The 21,199-nt window shown below is 46.6% G+C and overlaps 1 long non-coding RNA gene across 1 annotated transcript in view; it reads left to right on the top strand.

The window, feature by feature from the left end:
* The first annotated feature begins 3,369 nt into the window (after positions 1 to 3,369).
* Positions 3,370 to 21,199, top strand: part of LOC311090446 — a 68,165-nt gene continuing 50,335 nt past the window's right edge. The window contains exon 1 of the long non-coding RNA XR_014607887.1: positions 3,370 to 3,910. This is a non-coding gene — a long non-coding RNA (uncharacterized lncRNA). The remainder of the gene's footprint in view (positions 3,911 to 21,199) is intronic.

Raw genomic sequence — 21,199 nt, 5'->3', positions numbered from 1 at the left:
AAATCTAACCTGGCAGCGAGAGAAAGAACACCTAATTTTTTACAATATAACACAATGTTTATCATTAAATTATTCATTTTCTCTTTATTCATTAAAATACATAATATCAGCTTCATATGAATACATGCAGTTATAATGAATGCCAAAGAAAGAAAACATCTGTATTTTTAACTTTCTTTATACATTATCGTCTACAATATCACTCGATATTACTATTAAATACTATGGTAGTGGCCGTAAATGAGTCTTACCTGTCGCAGCATTCCCTTTTTATCATAGTAAAATCTACATATCGTTTGCAACAAAAGTATTGTTTAGCGTAAAACGTGTTGAAGATTAGCGTACAGGCAGTCAATAAATTAAATAATAAGCTATTTCCTCACAAAAGTGGTTTATTCAGTGTAGTGGAGCCTCTTCTCCAATGACATCCACTAAAATATATACAAAGGCCTCTGGTCTCCTTTTCTGCGTACAGGAAAACGAAACATGCTAATCTTTCTGTCGTGAAGCGTTGCAGACGCGGCGTCGGTTGTCGTCCACTATGACACACTATAAAATGATCGATTCTCGAGTCCCGATGCCCATTGTTATTTACAAATCAAAATCAGGCCAATATCGTCTGATCCTGGCATTAGAGATGTCACTGGTTCTCATGTGACTGATCGCAACACAATAAGTATGTAGAATTCATCTGCGAATGCGATTTGAGAGCTACACCAGAGGGCAAGATTTAACATTTTACACTTACTTGACATTTTTATGATACTTCTATAGTGCCTTTCTACAGCTTGGCAGAATAAAACACCATCCAATTTATTATGAGGAAAACAGAGGCTTAGACATTGCTGGGCATATGTGTTGGCTGGATATAAACTTCAACTCTATCTTAAACGGTGCATTATTTAAGTGATCTATTTTTCTCATTGATAACAGCCTGTCATTAAAACAATCAATTATCTATTTATTCTGTGCTAATCCTTCATGAGTTTATGATGGTGTTATGATGGCAGCTGCAGGTTCAGGGCTACTGTATACCGTGTTATGTGTATCACTCTCAGAAGCAGAGAAAAAAGGAAAACTTCAGAGCGCCGGTGACTCAGGAATGTAAGACAGGAATGTGGTTGAGTTACCAAAAAGGGGGTTTGACTGAAAACAATGTCTTTGTGTTTTGGTTGCAGGCTCTAGTCACGCACCTCTCCTGCACGGTACACTAGAAAGAGCCTGTGTGTGTGTGTGTGTGTGGACTCCAGCCAGAGGAGGTGTTGCTCTGAAAGCAAGCGCTGGATCCGGGAACGGGTTACAGCACCTCTACTGCTTTAGCATTACAGTCATGGGGACAGTCACCGGGAAATCATCTCAAGTTATGTGTTCATGGACAGAGTGATTATTGTTTATAGATCAAACTTGCTGAGGTCTTAAGTTTTGATAGATCGGCAATTAACGAATTTACTTTTAAATTTGTATTAGCGTCGTCTGATAACTACCGTATTTGGCCATCCATGACAACTCGCATTACAATTACACTGCAAAAATGCTTTTCTTACTTAGTATTTGTGTCTTGTTTCCAGTCCAAATATCTAAATATTCTTAAATCAAGATGCATTTACTAAAGTAGTAAAATGCCATATGATATTATGTCTTGTTTTCTGGGCAAATAAGTGAGTTTTTGCTTAAATCAAGCAAAATGATCTGCCAATGGGGTCAGAAAAATAATGTTGTTTCCATTTGAATTAAGATTATTTTTCTGACCCCATTGGCAGATCATTTTGCATTTTTTTAAGCATCAAACTCACTTATTTTGATTATTTCCCTAGGAAAACAGGACATAATATCTTATGTCATTTTACTCATCTAGTAAATGCATCTTAATTTAAGAATTTTTAGATATTTGGACTGGAAACAAGACCGAAATACTAAGTAAGAAAAGCATTTTTGCAGTGTATGGGGACAGTCACCGTGAAATAGCCTCAGGTTATGTGTGTTGTTCATGGACAGAGTGGTTATTGTTTATAGATCAAACTTGCTGTGGATTTAAGTAGTGATAGACTTATATCGGCAATTACCTTATTTGGCCAATTAGAAGTCATCATGTTCCAAAATCTAATGATAGTCTTGTTTATGAATAACGCACATGTGGATTTTAATTAAATGTTATGCAAGATTGGTGTTAATTTACACTGAAAAACTTCATTATTCTTATATTTGCTATATTAGATATAAAATTGAATTACAGAAAGGTCTTCAAGAGCTGCTATTTAAATGCAAGTAAAAAACACACATTTCAGATTTTCATACAAGACTTTTGCAAACACTGTAATAATCCACTGAGATTTTGGCACGATTTCGCCATCAGTCAGTCTGGGATTACGGGAAGAGACCGAAGCGACTGACTTCCACAGAAGAACTGGGAACACTTCTCCAGGGTGGAAAGGAATGATCTATTGAACAGCAATATTACTATGATGATGCCAGATTAATTATGATTTGTATTATTCCAGTATGTGAGATCATGGTAACTGTAAATAATCAGTCCTGATCCTAACCCCGAGTCCACTCCTGGTGTTCTCCTCAGCTGATCGGAGATGTGTGAAATGAAAGCATGTCTGGAGCTGGTGTGCAGGAACATTAATGAAAGCATGATTCACTCTTTTGTGTCCTGTGACGACAGCTGATCTTATCTTACTCACGCTCAACTGCTCACACGCGATGCTGTCATTAACACACACACACACACACACACACCAGAGCCTGTTCACAGTCACTCCAGGAAAACATGTTGACATTGGACAGGTAAAGACACACTTGCAAGGTTGTTATTTTGGTGAACACGCGGCCCATTTTAACACACTATACAGAGCAGCCAATATACAATGTTGTGCATCCTCATTAGACATTAAAAATACATGTTACATTGTGCTAACATTCAGAATCATGCGATATTGCTTATAGTTAGGCTTTACTAAAGAAAAATAAATGTTGAGTTCCTACTTTATATTAGATGTCTGTGAAAAAAAAAGTTAGTTAACTTATTGTGTTCATGTTGTTGGCTACTGCGAAACAGAAGTGTATCTGCTATTGAGCTGAGATTCGGGCGAGGTTAGGGACAGGGTTGGTGATGCTAGTAGGCTAATTATAGACAGATGAAATTAAAGAAAAAATAATTAACATTGTTATTTCATGCAGGGATTTAAGTAGACTACAACATAAAAAAGTAGCCTAAATAAAAGCATCAAATGATTAATTTAAATGTTTGAACATAAAGACAATTAATAGAGAACTCAGTGTGAGTGAGTGTGTGTGTGTGTGTGTGTGTGTGTGTGAGAGAGAGAGAGAGAGAGAGAGAGAGAGAGAGAGAGAGAGAGAGAGAGAGAGAGAGAGAGAGTGTGTGATATGGGACTGAGCGGAGCTTCAGTCTGCCGCTGGCAGTCTCACTGTGAATGTGTGTGTTTGTGTGTGTGTGTGTGTGAGAGAGAGAGAGCGAGAGGAGAGAGAGTGTGTGTGTGCGCTTCTCTACTCTTGACACATTTACAGCGAGACACAAGCTTTCCTCCGGAACTTCATCCGAGTCTCTCGGTTTTACATCAGGACGTCGTTCGCGAGTGTGAAGAAGATCTTCGCTGGATGAAGTGGAGGAGTGTGTGTGTGTGTGTGTGTGGCACGTGGGTCGACAGCCTCACTGAAGGGGAGAACGCGCATGAGTTTCTCTGGATTGTGTGGATGTGTATGGACTCCTTCAGTCCGTTTGGATGCTAAAGCCTCTGGGGACGTGAACATGAATCCTGTATCTCTGGGATTCTGGCGTGTTTTGGATATGACTTCTGGAATAACTTAACATGTGGAATAATATACTTTAAAGGATGACGGATTGACAGAAGGAAGAGAAGAAGCACAAACTCCTCAGCAGAAACTGGTAAGTTACCGTGAGATAAAGGTGACGGTTAATGTATGCTAACAGCTTCATCAATAACAGCAGGCTAACAGATATGACCAGTGCTCAGAGTACGGCAATAATACACACATAATTCACATTTCTGTTAACCATTCTCTAGTATAATGCCTATTATGCCATTACAGTTGGTGTCTTCACTTGTTTGCCTGTCAATCATAGTTATTATGACGTAAAATACGTCCGTTTATTTAGATGTTTTGTTTATTTAGATGTTTTGTTAACATCGATTTTAATTGTTCTGTTCTTTGCTTGTAAAGTTATTTCCAGTATTTCCAGCACACACTGACACAGGTGCTGCACTGATGTGTGTTAGACATGACTCGGTCTGGTTAGCAAAATTTCAAAACCAAGAGGCTTACAACCCTAACCAAAACTAGCACCATGGTAAAGGGATGATATTAACATGGTACTTTAACTGCGTTTGGTATTTAATGCGTCATGTGCCACAGTGTTGATCTGGTACTTGGTTTCCATGTTTCTGTCTTCATCACTGACAGCTCTCATCACACTGATACTGAAGTTCATAATCTCACAGCCAAAGTTATTGAAGCAGATATTATTAGTTTCAGTCAGGCCGACTCTTATGAACACAGAGTGATCATTTGTGATGAGACCCTTCAGCATAGTGATACTCCTGACTCGGGTTGATGACAGCGTCTCCTCTTTATTATTCTAAGTGTGTGTGTGTGTGTGTGTGTGTGTGAGTAGATTTAGCTAGTGGACAGTGGGCGCTGGGTGTGTTTTAAAGGACTCGCCCCTCTTCCCGAGCAGAATTCCTCTATTGTTGAGCCGGGACAGAGATCCACTATAACCCTCTCTCTCTCTCAAACAAGTCCTCCTTTCTGCTCTGAGAGGAGCCCGATGTCCAGCAGAAGCGGCTCTCCGTCCCTGAAGAGGCTCTCCTCTCCTCTCCTCTCCTCTCCTCTCCTCTCCTCTCCTCTCCTCTTCATCAAGAGTGGGAAGCACGTGTTTGTGTTGTGCTTGCTTTGGTTTATCCCTGGCCCTGTTTACACCTGGTGTTGAGATGCGCTTTGGTCGATCGGATCACGAGTGGACGAGGGAGACTCACTCTTGAACCCTCTGGTGCTCTTCGGTCAAAAAAAAAAGAAAAATTGTACGTTTAGTTTTTTAAATATTTTTTCTTCATCGGAATGGTACGAAACTTGGTAAAGGTTTTGGTACTTGCTCTGTGAACACACACACACAATAAAAATGATTCGAACAGGTTAAATGGTCCTGAATAAAGTAGTCGCACTTGTGCTCGCGGTGATCTCCTCTAGTGGAAGCGTTCGGTACTGCGGCCAAACACACTCTCGCTGAAAGCTCATTTTTTGAGATATCAAGCTCAAATTTGGAGCACAACTTGTTTCGATTTAATGGCTTTGATTTTCTCACAGTTTTAGAGTAAAACGTGATTTTGAAAATATATTTTTCATATAAAAATTGTAAATAGTATTTTTGCGCATTTTCATAGCAATATACACGTAAAATTCTGTAACTTTTTTAAAACTGTTTTCACGTCAGCAATAATCTGCCAAGTGTCGTCTTTAAAAGGAGATCAAACTTCAGTCTGTCGCTCTAAAGCATTCAAGATTCACGACAGTTTAAGTTGGAAATAGTAATACATAAATGAATAAATGTATTATAAATACTGTGTAAATATAATTTAGTACTGCAAAATCCCCTAAAAATACAACATATTAAATAAAAAAACATTATCAAATTAAAATATAGTCATTCATTTCATTGACCACCCCCCCCCCCCCCCCCCCCCCCCCAATAAAAAAAATCAGTAATCTTTGTCCGAGACGGGAAGAGCACCAGAGGGTTAATCCTAATCTCTTTATACTGGTTATACTGGTCGACCGACTCATCGGTTCTGCCGATATATCGGCACCGATAGTTGATTGGTGGAACTATCGGTTATCGGCATAAATCGACTGGAGCGGCTGAGAAGAGTGTGTGTCATCATTACACAGAGCAAGAGCGCCCTCTAGAGGACACATGATAACTATCACTGGCACGCGTGCTGTTTACTTTAACACACACTTCACGGAGAGCGCTGACACTTCAAATGTGCTTTTAAAATGCCGACAGCGAAACGGTATGAATACACAACACTAAAGTACATGTTGCCATATCATTATAAAGTAATTAATGTGTGGACGAGATGCTGCATTAGCAGAGAAAGAACAGCAGTGTGTGTGCCGTCGAGGCTGAGAGGACGCTAACATTAGCACCTCAAGCGTTTAATGCAGTGTGACAAAAGCACACGCAGACCTCACCCAGATGTTTAATGTCACAGCTGTTACGTGTGTGTGCATGAGTGTGTATCCAGCTGGCCACGCTCATGCCTTCATTAGCCGGAGAAGCTGCGTACTTAAAGCTAGCGGCGTGATCGCTCTCTCAACATCGATATGTTCATGCAGCCACAGAAACACAAAACAGAAACGCATTCAATTCAGTTCTTGTTTTATCACTACAATACATAATGTTAGATAACTGTATATATTGTACATATTAATAATGATAATCATCAAGTGTGCTAAAATATAAGCAAGTAAAGTGAGAGGCCTGCAGTTATGTGCTCTTGATGCCCTGGCTTGATGCCATGCCTAAGAGCTGATGAACGGGTCTGAGTGTGTGTGAGGAGTGTGTGTGAGGAGTGTGTGCCTGAGCTCATGAGTGTGTGTGAGGAGTGTGTGTGAGGAGTGTGTGCCTGAGCTCATGAGTGTGTGTGAGGAGTGTGTGTGAGGAGTGTGTGTCTGAGCTCATGAGTGTGTGTGAGGAGTGTGTGCCTGAGCTCATGAGTGTGTGTGAGGAGTGTGTGCCTGAGCTCATGAGTGTGTGTGAGGAGTGTGTGCCTGGAGCAGGTGTTTACTCTGCTGTAATATAACACACACCTGTGGTAAACCACAAGAGAAGCGTACATGAGTGTGTGTGCTGTGTCTGGCAGGAACTCAACGCTTGTGTTCAGTTAAATTGACCACACTTTCTTTTGTAAACCACAAGTTACATTCCAGTGTGTGTGTGTGTGTGCCGTTAACCCAGGTGTTGTGGAGGAGGCCGATAGTAAACACATCCTCCTCAAACTCTGTGTGTGTGTGTGTGTGTGTGTGTGTGTGTGTGTGCCGTTAACCCAGGTGTTGTGGAGGAGGCTGATGATAAACACATCCTCCTCAAACTCTGTGTGTGTGTGTGTGTGTGCCGTTAACCCAGGTGTTGTGGAGGAGGCCGATGATAAACACATCCTCCTCAAACTCTCTGTGTGTGTGTGTGTGTGTGTGTGTGTGTGTGCCGTTAACCCAGGTGTTGTGGAGGAGGCCGATGATAAACACATCCTCCTCACACTGTTCTCGAGGCGCGACAGGAGCTGAACACGACCATAAGACGGACCGACATCTACACGTGTGTGTGTGTGTGTGTGTGTGTGTGTGTGTGTGTGATCTCTGCTGCGTTACTGTCCTGTAATCACTGTAGAGCTGCTTTAAAACAGTCTGTGTTGATAACAAGCGCTTCAGTCTAACCAGAAATGATTCGGACACTTTGAGCTGATCATGTTTTGCTGAAGTGTGTTTTGTCTTTAATTGCTAATGCTCTTTTTACACACAGACTGAACACAATGAAGCATTGCTTGGTGATTGGTTGAGCTAAACTGGTATTATCTAGTTGTGTAGTTAAATTTAACAGCTGACAGATATTCAACATAATTCATGTGTGAGACAGTCTAACAGAAGGACGGACAAAACCAGTCAAATATCAACTGAGTTCTGCTCATATTTTATTACCGTTTTATTTACCGTTTAACTATAGCGAATAAACTGTGATGATGTGAGAGATGTTGAATACACAACATGTTTGACTGTAAATAAAGGTGACCTGACTTTGATATGCATTTTACTAACAGAGATTGAGAATGTTTTCTGGTTCTCTTCAATACTTCACTAGAGTGCACAGAGGTCAGAGGTCAGAGGTGAGAGGTCAGAGGTCAGAGGTGAGTTAGTGTGGTCAGAGAATGTCTAATAAGGCGAGAAGTTTCACTCTCAGTACACTTCTGGCTTCTGAACTGGTTGCAGTTCCACTCTGGCTCCACATGAGGGCGCTCACAGGACGAGTGCAGTTCCACTCTGGCTCCACATGGGGGCGCTCACAGGACGAGTGCAGTTCCACTCTGGCTCCACATGGGGGCGCTCACAGGACGAGTGCAGAATGAATGGAGGTCTATGGCGCTATACCCCTCAAAATCCACTTTTCTCAGGATATCATTTTTTGTCTAGTAATGTGAATGTTGTATTCGAAAGGAGATTGCTGGGTGTTAGATTTTTTAGAGTCACTTATTTGCTTTAAAAAGTGTCAATGACGTCACACACATCATACGACCAGAGATACTGCTTTACGGCAATCCTTCAGTTACTCTGGTGCTTTCGCGCTCTGCACTTTCTTTTCTGTCGAGGCATCGACAACACAGCCGACACAGGCAAACACACGACACAGCCGACACAGGCAAACGCACGACACAGCCGACACAGGCAAACGCACGACACAGCCGACACAGGCAAACGCACGACACAGCCGACACAGGCAAACGCACGACACAGCCGACACAGGCAAACGCACGACACAGCCGACACAGGCAAACGCACGACACAGCCGACACAGGGAAACACACGACACAGCCGACACAGGCAAACACACAACACAGCTGACACAGGCAAACGCACGACACAGCTGACACAGGGAAACACACAACACAGCCGACACAGGCAAACGCACGACACAGCTGACACAGGCAAACACACAACACAGCCAACACAGCCAACACAGGCAAACACACAACACAGCCGACACAGGGAAACACACAACACAGCCGACACAGGCAAACGCACGACACAGCCGACACAGGCAAACACACAACACAGCCGACACAGGCAAACACACAACACAGCCGACACAGGCAAACACACAACACAGCTGACAGGGAAACACACAACACAGCTGACACAGGCAAATGCACGACACAGCCGACACAGGCAAACGCACGACACAGCCGACACAGGCAAACGCACAACACAGCCGACACAGGCAAACACACAACACAGCTGACACAGGCAAACACACAACACAGCTGACAGGGAAACACACAACACAGCTGACACAGGCAAACGCACGACACAGCCGACACAGGCAAACACACAACACAGCCGACACAGGCAAACACACAACACAGCCGACACAGGCAAACACACAACACAGCTGACAGGGAAACACACAACACAGCTGACACAGGCAAACGCACAACACAGCCGACACAGGCAAACGCACGACACAGCCGACACAGGCAAACGCACGACACAGCCGACACAGGCAAACGCACGACACAGCCGACACAGGCAAACACACAACACAGCTGACACAGGCAAACACACAACACAGCCGACACAGGCAAACACACGACACAGCCGACACAGGCAAACACACGACACAGCCGACACAGGCAAACACACGACACAGCCGACACAGGCAAACACACAACACAGCTGACACAGGCAAACACACAACACAGCCGACACAGGCAAACACGCAACACAGCCGACACAGGCAAACACACGTGCTAGAAGAGTTTTTGTTTTGTTTGTTTCTGGTCCCGCTTCGGATGCCACGATGCCATCAAGCGGTATCTCTGGTCGTAATCAGTCCTTCACTGACCAATCAGCATTCATTAGCAGAATGCTAGTGTGTTATGGGCAACAACAACTCAACCTGTAAGAAATGGAAAGGACATAAGTACTCGTTCATTCAACTTTCGACCTATAACCCATGTTGAACTTGCAAAACCTACAATCAAATCTGAGATTTCTCAACGGCAATCGGGTGAAAGAGACACATTTAGCCGTCTAGCTCCATAGACTCCCATTCATTCTGCACTCCTGGGCGATCGCCCCCAGTGGAGCTCTGGCGGAACTACAACCAACATTCGGTACAATAGGACTCAATAGGGAGTGGCCAGGCTCTCCAGATGAACTGAAGATGCTTCTCGAACTTTAGCAATAGAACCAGATATTTTTGTCCGAGGACATTAATGCTCTCAGTAATCCAGCACACAGGTGACGAGTGTGTGTTTAGTGCTGATCTCACACATCACATCTCAGTGTGTGTGTGTGTCTCTGTGTATTCATTGTGTACTGCTACACCGGAGCTGTAATAACAAGCAACACATTGAGTCCAGCGCATCGGCCCAAACAATCCGTGTGTGTGTGTGTGTGTGTGTGGCGTATCCCTGCGTCTCTCGGTGTGTGTTGAGCACTGGTGTGTGTGTGTGTGTGGTGTATCCCTGCGTCTCTCGGTGTGTGTTGAGCACTGGTGTGTGTGTGTGTGTGTGTGTGGCGTATCCCTGCGTCTCTCGGTGTGTGTTGAGCGCTTGTGTGTGTGTGTTGAGCACTGGTGTGTGTGTGGCGTATCCCTGCGTCTCTCGGTGTGTGTTGAGCGCTTGTGTGTGTGTGTTGAGCGCTGGTGTGTGTGTTGAGTGCTGGTGTGTGTGTTGAGCGCTGGTGTGTGTGTTGAGCGCTGTTGAGTGTGTGTTGAGCGCTGGTGTGTGTGTGTGTTGAGCGCTGGTGTGTGTATTGAGCGCTGGTGTGTGTTGAGCGCTGTTGAGTGTGTGTTGAGCGCTGGTGAGTGTGTGTGTGTTGAGCGCTGGTGTGTGTATTGAGCGCTGGTGTGTGTGTTGAGCGCTGGTGTGTGTGTTGAGCGCTGGTGTGTGTGTTGAGCGCTGGTGTGTTTATTGAGCGCTGGTGTGTGTGTTGAGCGCTGTTGAGTGTGTGTTGAGCGCTGTTGAGTGTGTGTTGAGCGCTGGTGAGTGTGTGTGTGTTGCGCGCTGGTGTGTGTATTGAGCGCTGGTGTGTGTGTTGAGCGCTGTTGAGTGTGTGTTGAGCGCTGGTGTGTGTATTGAGCGCTGGTGAGTGTGTGTGTTGAGCGCTGGTGAGTGTGTGTGTATTGAGCGCTGGTGTGTGTGTTGAGCGCTGTTGAGTGTGTGTTGAGCGCTGGTGAGTGTGTGTTGAGCGCTGGTGTGTGTGTTGAGCGCTGTTGAGTGTGTGTTGAGCGCTGGTGAGTGTGTGTTGAGCGCTGGTGAGTGTATTGAGCGCTGGTGTGTGTGTTGAGCGCTGGTGTGTGTGTTGAGCGCTGGTGAGTGTGTTGAGCGCTGGTGTGTGTGTTGAGCGCTGGTGTGTGTGTTGAGCGCTGGTGTGTGTTTTGAGCGCTGGTGTGTGTGTTGAGCGCTGGTGTGTGTATTGAGCGCTGTTGAGTGTGTGTTGAGCGCTGTTGAGTGTGTGTTGAGCGCTGGTGTGTGTGTTGAGCGCTGTTGAGTGTGTGTTGAGCGCTGGTGAGTGTATTGAGCGCTGGTGTGTGTGTTGAGCGCTGTTGAGTGTGTGTTGAGCGCTGTTGAGTGTGTGTTGAGCGCTGGTGAGTGTGTGTGTGTTGCGCGCTGGTGTGTGTATTGAGCGCTGGTGTGTGTGTTGAGCGCTGTTGAGTGTGTGTTGAGCGCTGGTGTGTGTATTGAGCGCTGGTGAGTGTGTGTGTATTGAGCGCTGGTGTGTGTGTTGAGCGCTGTTGAGTGTGTGTTGAGCGCTGGTGAGTGTGTGTTGAGCGCTGGTGTGTGTGTTGAGCGCTGTTGAGTGTGTGTTGATTGGGACAGTGCATTTTAATGAACATAACATTGAGTACATGCATGTAAAAATGCCGGATTATAGCCAAAGGCTAATTTCCATCCGTTGAGCGCTGGTGAGTGTGTGTTGAGCGCTGGTGAGTGTATTGAGCGCTGGTGTGTGTGTTGAGCGCTGGTGTGTGTGTTGAGCGCTGGTGAGTGTGTTGAGCGCTGGTGTGTGTGTTGAGCGCTGGTGTGTGTATTGAGCGCTGGTGTGTGTTTTGAGCGCTGGTGTGTGTGTTGAGCGCTGGTGTGTGTATTGAGCGCTGTTGAGTGTGTGTTGAGCGCTGTTGAGTGTGTGTTGAGCGCTGGTGTGTGTGTTGAGCGCTGTTGAGTGTGTGTTGAGCGCTGGTGAGTGTATTGAGCGCTGGTGTGTGTGTTGAGCGCTGTTGAGTGTGTGTTGAGCGCTGGTGAGTGTGTGTGTGTTGAGCGCTGGTGAGTGTATTGAGCGCTGGTGTGTGTGTTGAGCGCTGTTGAGTGTGTGTTGAGCGCTGGTGAGTGTATTGAGCGCTGGTGTGTGTGTTGAGCGCTGTTGAGTGTGTGTTGAGCGCTGGTGTGTGTGTTGAGCGCTGGTGAGTGTGTGTGTGTGTTGAGCGCTGTTGAGTGTGTGTTGAGCGCTGGTGAGTGTATTGAGCGCTGGTGTGTGTGTTGAGCGCTGGTGAGTGTGTTGAGCGCTGGTGTGTGTATTGAGCGCTGGTGTGTGTGTTGAGCGCTGTTGAGTGTGTGTTGAGCGCTGGTGAGTGTATTGAGCGCGGGTGAGTGTGTTGAGCGCTGGTGTGTGTGTTGAGCGCTGGTGTGTGTGTTGAGCGCTGGTGTGTGTGTTGAGCGCTGTTGAGTGCGTGTTGAGCGCTGGTGAGTGTGTTGAGCGCTGGTGAGTGTGTTGTGTGTGTTGAGCTGGTCTGCGTTGTGTGTGTGTGTGTGTTGAGCTGGTCTGCGGTGTGTGTTGAGTGCTGGTGGTGTGTGTGTGTGTGTGTGGGAACAATGTGCGCTTGTCTCTGGGCTGCTGCTGGAGAGAGGTGTGTGTTGAGCTGGTCTGCGGTGTGTGTGTGTGTGTGTGTGTGTGTTGAGCTGGTCTGCGGTGTGTGTGTGTGTGTGTTGAGCTGGTCTGCGATGTGTGTTGAGTGCTGGTGGTGTGTGTGTGTGTGTGTGTGTGTGTGTGTGTGTGTGTGGCGTATCCCTGAGTCTCTCGGTGTGTGTGTGTGTGTGGGAACAATGTGCGCTTGTCTCTGGGCTGCTGCTGGAGAGAGGTGTGCGGTGTGTGTTGAGCTGGTCTGCGGTGTGTGTGTATGTGTGTGTGTGTGTGCGGGAACAATGTGCGCTTGTCTCTGGGCTGGAGAGAGAGGGGGTCTGGCCGAGAACAAGCCTCTGTCTGATGGAGGACCTGCTGACCCTTCCTTGGGAAAATGGACGCTTTGTTCAGAGGTGTGTGTGTGTGTGTGTGTGGGAATGTGTCTGCGAGTGGGAGAGGCTGAGAAAACCAAATGGCCAGAGGAAGGGTCAGAGAACTCAAACTCAGTGTGTCTACATGAGGCTCACACACGGCCTTGACCCGGCTCAGCGACAGCAGGACCTTTAGCTGTGCAGGACCAGCAGTGGAGAGAGAGGGACGTGTGTCTTTATATATGCAGTGGAGAGAGGGACATGTAGAAGAACACCTAACCCAGCAGTGGAGAGAGAGGGACATGTCATGTGTCTGAGTGGAGACTTGAGTTTCTCTGGCGGGACGTTTTGGGCTGTTTTGAGATTTGAGTGTAATTACCAATAACTACCAGTAGTCTTGCCAAACACATTCTGTTTCAGTGTTTTCATGTAAAACCAGTGGCCCAGATCTGAGACTTGTGGACTGTGATGTCGTCCGGGTGAGGAGTCTCAAGAGTCTCACCACTTCTCACAATAAACTCACACATCATCATAATAATAATAATAATAATAAACTATACAGACCCAGATGACAGAGCTGGCTTTATCAGCTGTACACACACTGTACACACTAACTCTCTAACTGCATATGATGGAATGTGTTTAAGATGAAATTAAATTGTATTATCATTAATCGTATTATTTAATTTTATATATGGATTATACAATACAATAATGCTAAATACTTCAATATAGTCGTGTTCGGATGAAATATAACTTCTTAACACAATTATGAGGCTGTACAGAGTAGGTGTTTTTTGCGTAAATGTGGTTTCTATATTTATTGCATATATTTAGAATCAATTTTATCAGCAATTGTTGGTGAATTTGATCTTAAAATCATTCGTAAACACATTTCACTCACAAATGAGTGCGTACGCATGCTTTAGTGATTGAGACCCGGTGTTTGAAGCTCTAGAAACCATCACCAAACTCTTTCAAACTCACACATGATCCGTACATTATACAGAACAATACATGCCTGAGTGTGAAAGAGAGAGGGATGATGGGTTTATGCTGGACTGGCCCTCGATTGAGTATCTCATGGTTTATGGCTCCACCTGGTGGCCGGTGAATGAAACACGCGCTTCAGTTTCAAACCGGGAACCTCCAAGGAAAATAAGACTTTAGTGTATTTAAAGTATTTAAATGAATAATTTATTTATAAAATATACAAATAAACAACCTCTTAAAAAAAAGCCTATGTTAATATGTAAATAAATGATAAAACTCAAATCATAACCCTCAACAACTATAGTTTTTTTATTTTTATTGAAGAACATACAGTTGTTGAAATGTCTGGCATCACAAAATGAATCCCGGCTAATTGATTTAGTATCAGTTCGTCATAGTTCCAGCAGAAGTACAGAAGATATTGAGTTATTTTTATTAGATTTTATTGAGATATTTGGACCAGTCAGAAGGCTGGGAGCGACTGACTGTTGTTATCTTCATTTTAAAGGCACTGTATGGTTCATTCCCAAAGATATGGAGATATTAATGCGGCTCCATGAGTAAATTGGTCAATTGCACACATTTTCAGTGGTCAAAAACCAAATGTAGGCCACTCTGCATACAGCCGATGCTTTTCTATTATCAAGAGGAATGTCTGAACAACGAATAATGTTGAAACTAGAAATGCATCTCATTTCTTCTCTCTAAACTCGCACCTAAACCCATGTCTTGGACACAGAGCGCCCTCTGCTGATGAGTCCCACACACCACACACACACGATCTCTCCATATACACTCTCTAATCTCCACTAGAGGAGTATAACACTGAAGCAGTGATGAGGACAGTCCTCTGTAATTAGCCGTATTCGTATCCTAAGCCAGTTAAAGAAAAACAACTTTCTCTTTTGCCGGTCCTCAGATTATCAGACATTGCTGAGATTTGTGTCCCAGTGCTATTTATTAGAAGAAACACCACCTGAACCATCAGACACTGTTCACTGTGAGACTTTCTGATATAGTGAACTCTCTGATGACTGTCTATGCCAGGGCTTTTTACAAACACCCATATTTATTTACACTAACCAGTGAACCAAACCCACCAATCTGGCACTCGTTCTTCATACATAAGCTTTTATCATTCCTTCAGTCTTGTAGTTTTGTCATTAATATTAATTTTGATTAATCTGTTGAGACGTATTCATTTTCCTTTTCCTAAACTAGAATTAATTGAGAATAAAAGATGGGTTTGATGCTTTATAGCTCCATCTATTGAGTTGAACTTGTCACCACAAGAGATACTATATTTAGTCTAATACACATTTATTTAGCCTTTATTGTTGTTCTCAGCTGGACATTAATGTGTTGACAAAGAAAAGTAACAAAGAGGATCCTTCAAAGCAAACACTGTAGACATAATTACTGGCATAAAGCTTGGCTGTTTGGTTTTTTAATGTCTTACACTCAAGAAATATTTTTTAGGACTGATTTTACATTACGGCAGATTATTTGAGCTACAATTTCCATCCATTTGTATTACAGTTTATTAATAAATGTAATGTGATGCATATTTATCAGTCATAAGTGAAGTACGAAATCTGTAATAGTGCTAATAAACCGCATGTGTTATAAATATTTATCCTCAGGTTTATATATTGATCTGGATGACTTCCAAACAGTGTTTTTGAAGGGCACTTCGGGAAGGGGACGCCATTTCTAGGGGTTTTCCTACCAAATCCCTTCACAAACCCCTTTATGAACCCCGTCACAAACACCTTCACGAGTCCCTTCACGAACCCCTTCACGAGTCCCTTCCCGAACCCCTTCACTAACACCTTCAAGAGTCCCTTCACGAACCCCTTCACGAACCCCGTCACAAACACCTTCTCGAGTCCCTTCACGAACCCCTTCACGAGTCCCTTCACTAGTCCCTTCACAAACACCTTCACGAGTCCCTTCACGAACCCCTTCACGAACCCCGTCACAAACACCTTCACGAGTCCCTTCTCGAGTCCCTTCTCGAGTCCCTTCACGAGTCCCTTCCCGAACCCCTTCACGAGTCCCTTCCCGAACCCCTTCACGAGTCCCTTCCCGAACCCCTTCACGAACCCCTTCCCGAGTCCCTTCCTGAACCCCTTCACGAGTCCCTTCACGAGTTCCTTCCCGAACCCCTTCACGAACCCCTTCACAAACCCCTTCATGAGTCCCTTCACGAGTCCTTTAACGAGTCCCTTCACGAGTCCCTTCCCGAACCCCTTCACGAACCCCTTCACGAGTCCCTTCACGAACCCCTTCATGAACCCCTTCACGAGTCCCTTCACGAGTCCTTTAACGAGTCCCTTCACGAACCCCTTCTCGAGTCCCTTCACGAGTCCTTTAACGAGTCCCTTCACGAGTCCCTTCACGAACCCCTTCTCGAGTCCCTTCACGAGTCCCTTCACGAGTCCCTTCACGAACCCCTTCTCGAGTCCCTTCACGAGTCCCTTCACGAGTCCCTTCACGAACCCCTTCTAGAGTCCCTTCACGAGTCCCTTCACGAACCCCTTCTAGAGTCCCTTCACGAGTCCTTTAACGAGTCCCTTCACGAGTCCTTTAACGAGTCCCTTCACGAGTCCCTTCACGAACCCCTTCACGAGTCCCTTCATGAGTCCCTTCCCGAACCCCTTCCCGAGTCCCTTCCCGAACCCCTTCCCGAGTCCCATCCCGAACCCCTTCACGAACCCCTTCACGAGTCCCTTCTCGAGTCCCTTCACGAGTCCCTTCACTAGTCTCTTCTCAAACCCCTTCTTGAGCCCCTTCACGAGTCCCTTCCCAAACCCCTTCCCAAACCCCTTCACGAGCCCCTTCACGAGTCCCTTCCCAAACCCCTTCACGAGTCCCTTCACGAACCCCTTCCCAAACCCCTTCTCGAGCCCCTTCACGAGTCCCTTCCCGAACCCCTTCCCAAACCCCTTCACGAGTCCCTTCCCGAACCCCTTCACGAGTCCCTTCACGAACCCCTTCACGAGTCCCTTCCTGAACCCCTTCACGAACCCCTTCACGAGTCCCTTCACGAACCCCTTCACGAACCCCTTCACGAGTCCCTTCACGAGTCCCTTCACAAACCCCTTCACGAGTCCCTTCACGAACCCCTTCACGAGTCCCTTCCCGAACCCCTTCACGAACCCCTTCACGAGTCCCTTCCCGAACCCCTTCCCGAACCCCTTCCCGAACCCCTTCACGAACCCCTTCACGAGTCCCTTCACAAACCCCTTCACGAGTCCCTTCCCGAACCCCTTCACGAACCCCTTCACGAGTCCCTTCACGAACCCCTTCACGAACCCCTTCATGAGTCCCTTCCCGAACCCCTTCCCAAACCCCTTCTTGAGCCCCTTCACGAGTCCCTTCCCAAACCCCTTCCCAAACCCCTTCCCAAACCCCTTCCCAAACCCCTTCACGAGCCCCTTCACGAGTCCCTTCCCAAACCCCTTCTCGAGCCCCTTCACGAGTCCCTTCCCAAACCCCTTCTTGAGCCCCTTCACGAGTCCCTTCTCAAACCCCTTCCCAAACCCCTTCACGAGCCCCTTCACGAGTCCCTTCACGAACCCCTTCTCGAGCCCCTTCACGAGTCCCTTCCCAAACCCCTTCTCGAGCCCCTTCACGAGTCCCTTCCCAAACCCCTTCCCAAACCCCTTCACGAGTCCCTTCCCAAACCCCTTCCCAAACCCCTTCACGAGCCCCTTCACGAGTCCCTTCACGAACCCCTTCTCGAGTCCCTTCACAAACCCCTTCCCAAACCCCTTCTCGAGCCCCTTCACGAGTCCCTTCCCAAACCCCTTCACGAGTCCCTTCACGAACCCCTTCCCAAACCCCTTCTTGAGCCCCTTCACGAGTCCCTTCCCAAACCCCTTCACGAGTCCCTTCCCAAACCCCTTCCCAAACCCCTTCACGAGCCCCTTCACGAGTCCCTTCACGAACCCCTTCACGAGCCCCTTCACGAGTCCCTTCCCAAACCCCTTCTCGAGCCCCTTCACGAGTCCCTTCCCAAACCCCTTCTTGAGCCCCTTCACGAGTCCCTTCCCAAACCCCTTCCCAAACCCCTTCTCGAGCCCCTTCACGAGTCCCTTCACGAACCCCTTCCCAAACCCCTTCTCGAGCCCCTTCACGAGTCCCTTCCCAAACCCCTTCACGAGTCCCTTCACGAACCCCTTCCCAAACCCCTTCTCGAGCCCCTTCACGAGTCCCTTCCCAAACCCCTTCATGAGTCCCTTCCCGAACCCCTTCACGAGTCCCTTCACGAACCCCTTCCCAAACCCCTTCTCGAGCCCCTTCACGAACCCCTTCCCAAACCCCTTCTCGAGCCCCTTCACGAGTCCCTTCCCAAACCCCTTCACGAGTCCCTTCACGAACCCCTTCCCAAACCCCTTCTCGAGCCCCTTCACGAGTCCCTTCCCAAACCCCTTCATGAGTCCCTTCCCGAACCCCTTCACGAGTCCCTTCACGAACCCCTTCCCAAACCCCTTCTCGAGCCCCTTCACGAACCCCTTCCCAAACCCCTTCTCGAGCCCCTTCACGAGTCCCTTCCCAAACCCCTTCACGAGTCCCTTCACGAACCCCTTCCCAAACCCCTTCACGAGTCCCTTCACGAGTCCCTTCACGAACCCCTTCCCAAACTCCTTCTCGAGCCCCTTCATGAACCCCTTCCCAAACCCCTTCACGAGTCCCTTCACGAACCCCTTCCCAAACCCCTTCTCGAGCCCCTTCACGAGTCCCTTCCCAAACCCCTTCATGAGTCCCTTCCTGAACCCCTTCCCAAACCCCTTCTCGAGCCCCTTCACGAGTCCCTTCCCAAACCCCTTCACGAGTCCCTTCACGAACCCCTTCCCAAACCCCTTCTCGAGCCCCTTCACGAGTCCCTTCCCAAACCCCTTCACGAGTCCCTTCACGAACCCCTTCCCGAACCCCTTCTCGAGCCCCTTCCCGAGCCCCTTCATGAGTCCCTTCCCGAACCCCTTCCCAAACCTCTTCTCGAGTCTCTTCCCAAACCCCTTCTCGTGTCTCTTCCCGAACCCCTTCACCCCAATGGGGTAAAAAAAATAAAATAAATAAATAAATAATTCCAACAGAAACAAGATTTTGTATCTAACCCCATTGGCAGATCATTTTTCTTGTTTTAAGCAAAAACTCACTTCATTTGGATTTTTTGGGTCATGTTCTTGTGTTTAATCGATGAAGGCGTGTCATTTTCCATGTTTTTATTTCTCACTGCTTTCTAGCAAGCGACAAATGAGTTTGATTGGATGAGAAGGTGATGGGGAATGTTTTTCTTGTGTATTCTAGCGGTGTGTGTGTGTCCTGCTGGAGGATCAGTGTGTGTGTGTGTCCTGCTGGAGGATCAGTGTGTGTGTGTGTGTGTCCTGCTGGAGGATCAGTGTGTGTGTGTGTGTCCTGCTGGAGGATCAGTGTGTGTGTGTGTCCTGCTGGAGGATCAATGTGTGTGTGTGTGTGTCCTGCTGGAGGATCAGTGTGTGTGTGTGAACACTAGATGGCGCTGTGCTTCCACTGATCATAACCAGATCACTCCTCATGTCTTATTGACCAGCACATGTAGACCTGTGAGCATCAGCGCTCCCGCAGGGTCTCTATCAGCACAGATAACGCCAGCCTCAGTAAACCCTGAGCTGCAGGATCAGTGTGTGTGTGTGTCCTGCTGGAGGATCAGTGTGTGTGTGTGTGTGTCCTGCTGCAGGATCTGCCAGTAATGCTTCAGGCCTTCAGGAGTCTTCAAAATCATGTGAACTTCAGTTAGTCTTGTTGGTGTAAAACGTTCAACTTCACAGTTAATCATTTGGACTAGCACTTGTTTGGTTTGACAAGAGGCTGGAATGGCCGGTTTCTTGTGTGTGTGTGTGTGTGTGTGTGTGTGTGTGTGTGTGTGTGTGAGTCAGTTGGGCCAGGGCCAGATGTGTGTGGAGTTCAGGTCTGAGTGACGCAGGTTACACAGGTTCTGATTGGCTGACAGTAATAGCAGCTATAAAAGCGTTTCTCTCAGTGTGTGTGTGACACATGCTGTGCTGAGTATATGTGTGTGTGTTATTCTACTGTTTACTTTGTATATGTGTGTGTGTGTGTGAATGCGTAGAGAAGCTCGCAGCGCCTCAGACTTGAGCTCGGCCCAGATGTGCTCTACACTGATCAGATCTGGTGTGGTTTAAAAAGCTTGGATCCACAGGCTCAGCCTTCAGGGTTACGACAAACACAACGAGCAAGCTCTCAGCAGACTTCATTATCAGTGTGTATGTGTGTGTGTGTGTGTGTGTGTGTGTGTGTGTGTGTGTGTGTGTGTGTGTGTGTGGACGTGCGCCAGCATGTTCAATCAAAGCTTATCTGCTATCGGAAGGCAAACGCTACTCTCAGATTATCGACTGGCTCCTTGTGTAGTTCTCCTCCTTCTCTCCTCCTCTTCTCCTCTTCTTCTCTCCTTCTCTCCTTCTCTTCTTCCCTTCTTCTCTCCTTCTCTTCTTCTCTTCTTCCCTTCTTCTCTCCTTCTCTTCTTCTCTTCTTCCCTTCTTCTCTCCTTCTCTCCTTCTCTTCTTCCCTTCTTCTCTCCTTCTCTCCTTCTCTTCTCCTCTTCTTCTCTTCTTCTCTCCTTCTCTCCTTCTCTTCTTCTCTTCTTCCCTTCTTCTCTCCTTCTCTCCTTCTCTTCTTCCCTTCTTCTCTCCTTCTCTCCTTCTCTTCTCCTCTTCTTCTCTCCTTCTCTCCTTCTCTTCTTCCCTTCTTCTCTCCTTCTCTTCTTCTCTTCTTCCCTTCTTCTCTCCTTCTCTTCTTCTCTTCTTCCCTTCTTCTCTCCTTCTCTCCTTCCCTTCTTCTCTCCTTCTCTCCTCCTCTTCTCCTCTTCTTCTCTCCTTCTCTTCTCCTCTTCTCCTCTTCTTCTCTCCTTCTCTTCTTCCCTTCTTCTCTCCTTCTCTTCTTCTCTTCTTCCCTTCTTCTCTCCTTCTCTCCTTCTCTTCTCCTCTCCTTCTCTCCTTCTCTTCTTCCCTTCTTCTCTCCTTCTCTTCTTCTCTTCTTCTCTTCTCTTCTCCTCTTCTTCTCTTCTTCTCTCCTTCTCTTCTTCTCTTCTCTTCTCCTCTTCTTCTCTTCTTCTCTCCTTCTCTCCTTCTCTTCTTCTCTCCTTCTCTTCTTCTCTTCTTCTCTCCTTCTCTCCT

Source organism: Abramis brama (assembly GCF_963993115.1).
Source record: "Abramis brama genome assembly, chromosome: 1".
In the NCBI taxonomy this organism is placed as follows: domain Eukaryota; kingdom Metazoa; phylum Chordata; class Actinopteri; order Cypriniformes; family Leuciscidae; genus Abramis; species Abramis brama.
Note: the sequence above shows the minus strand (reverse complement) of the source record. Positions and strands in the feature narration are given on the sequence as shown.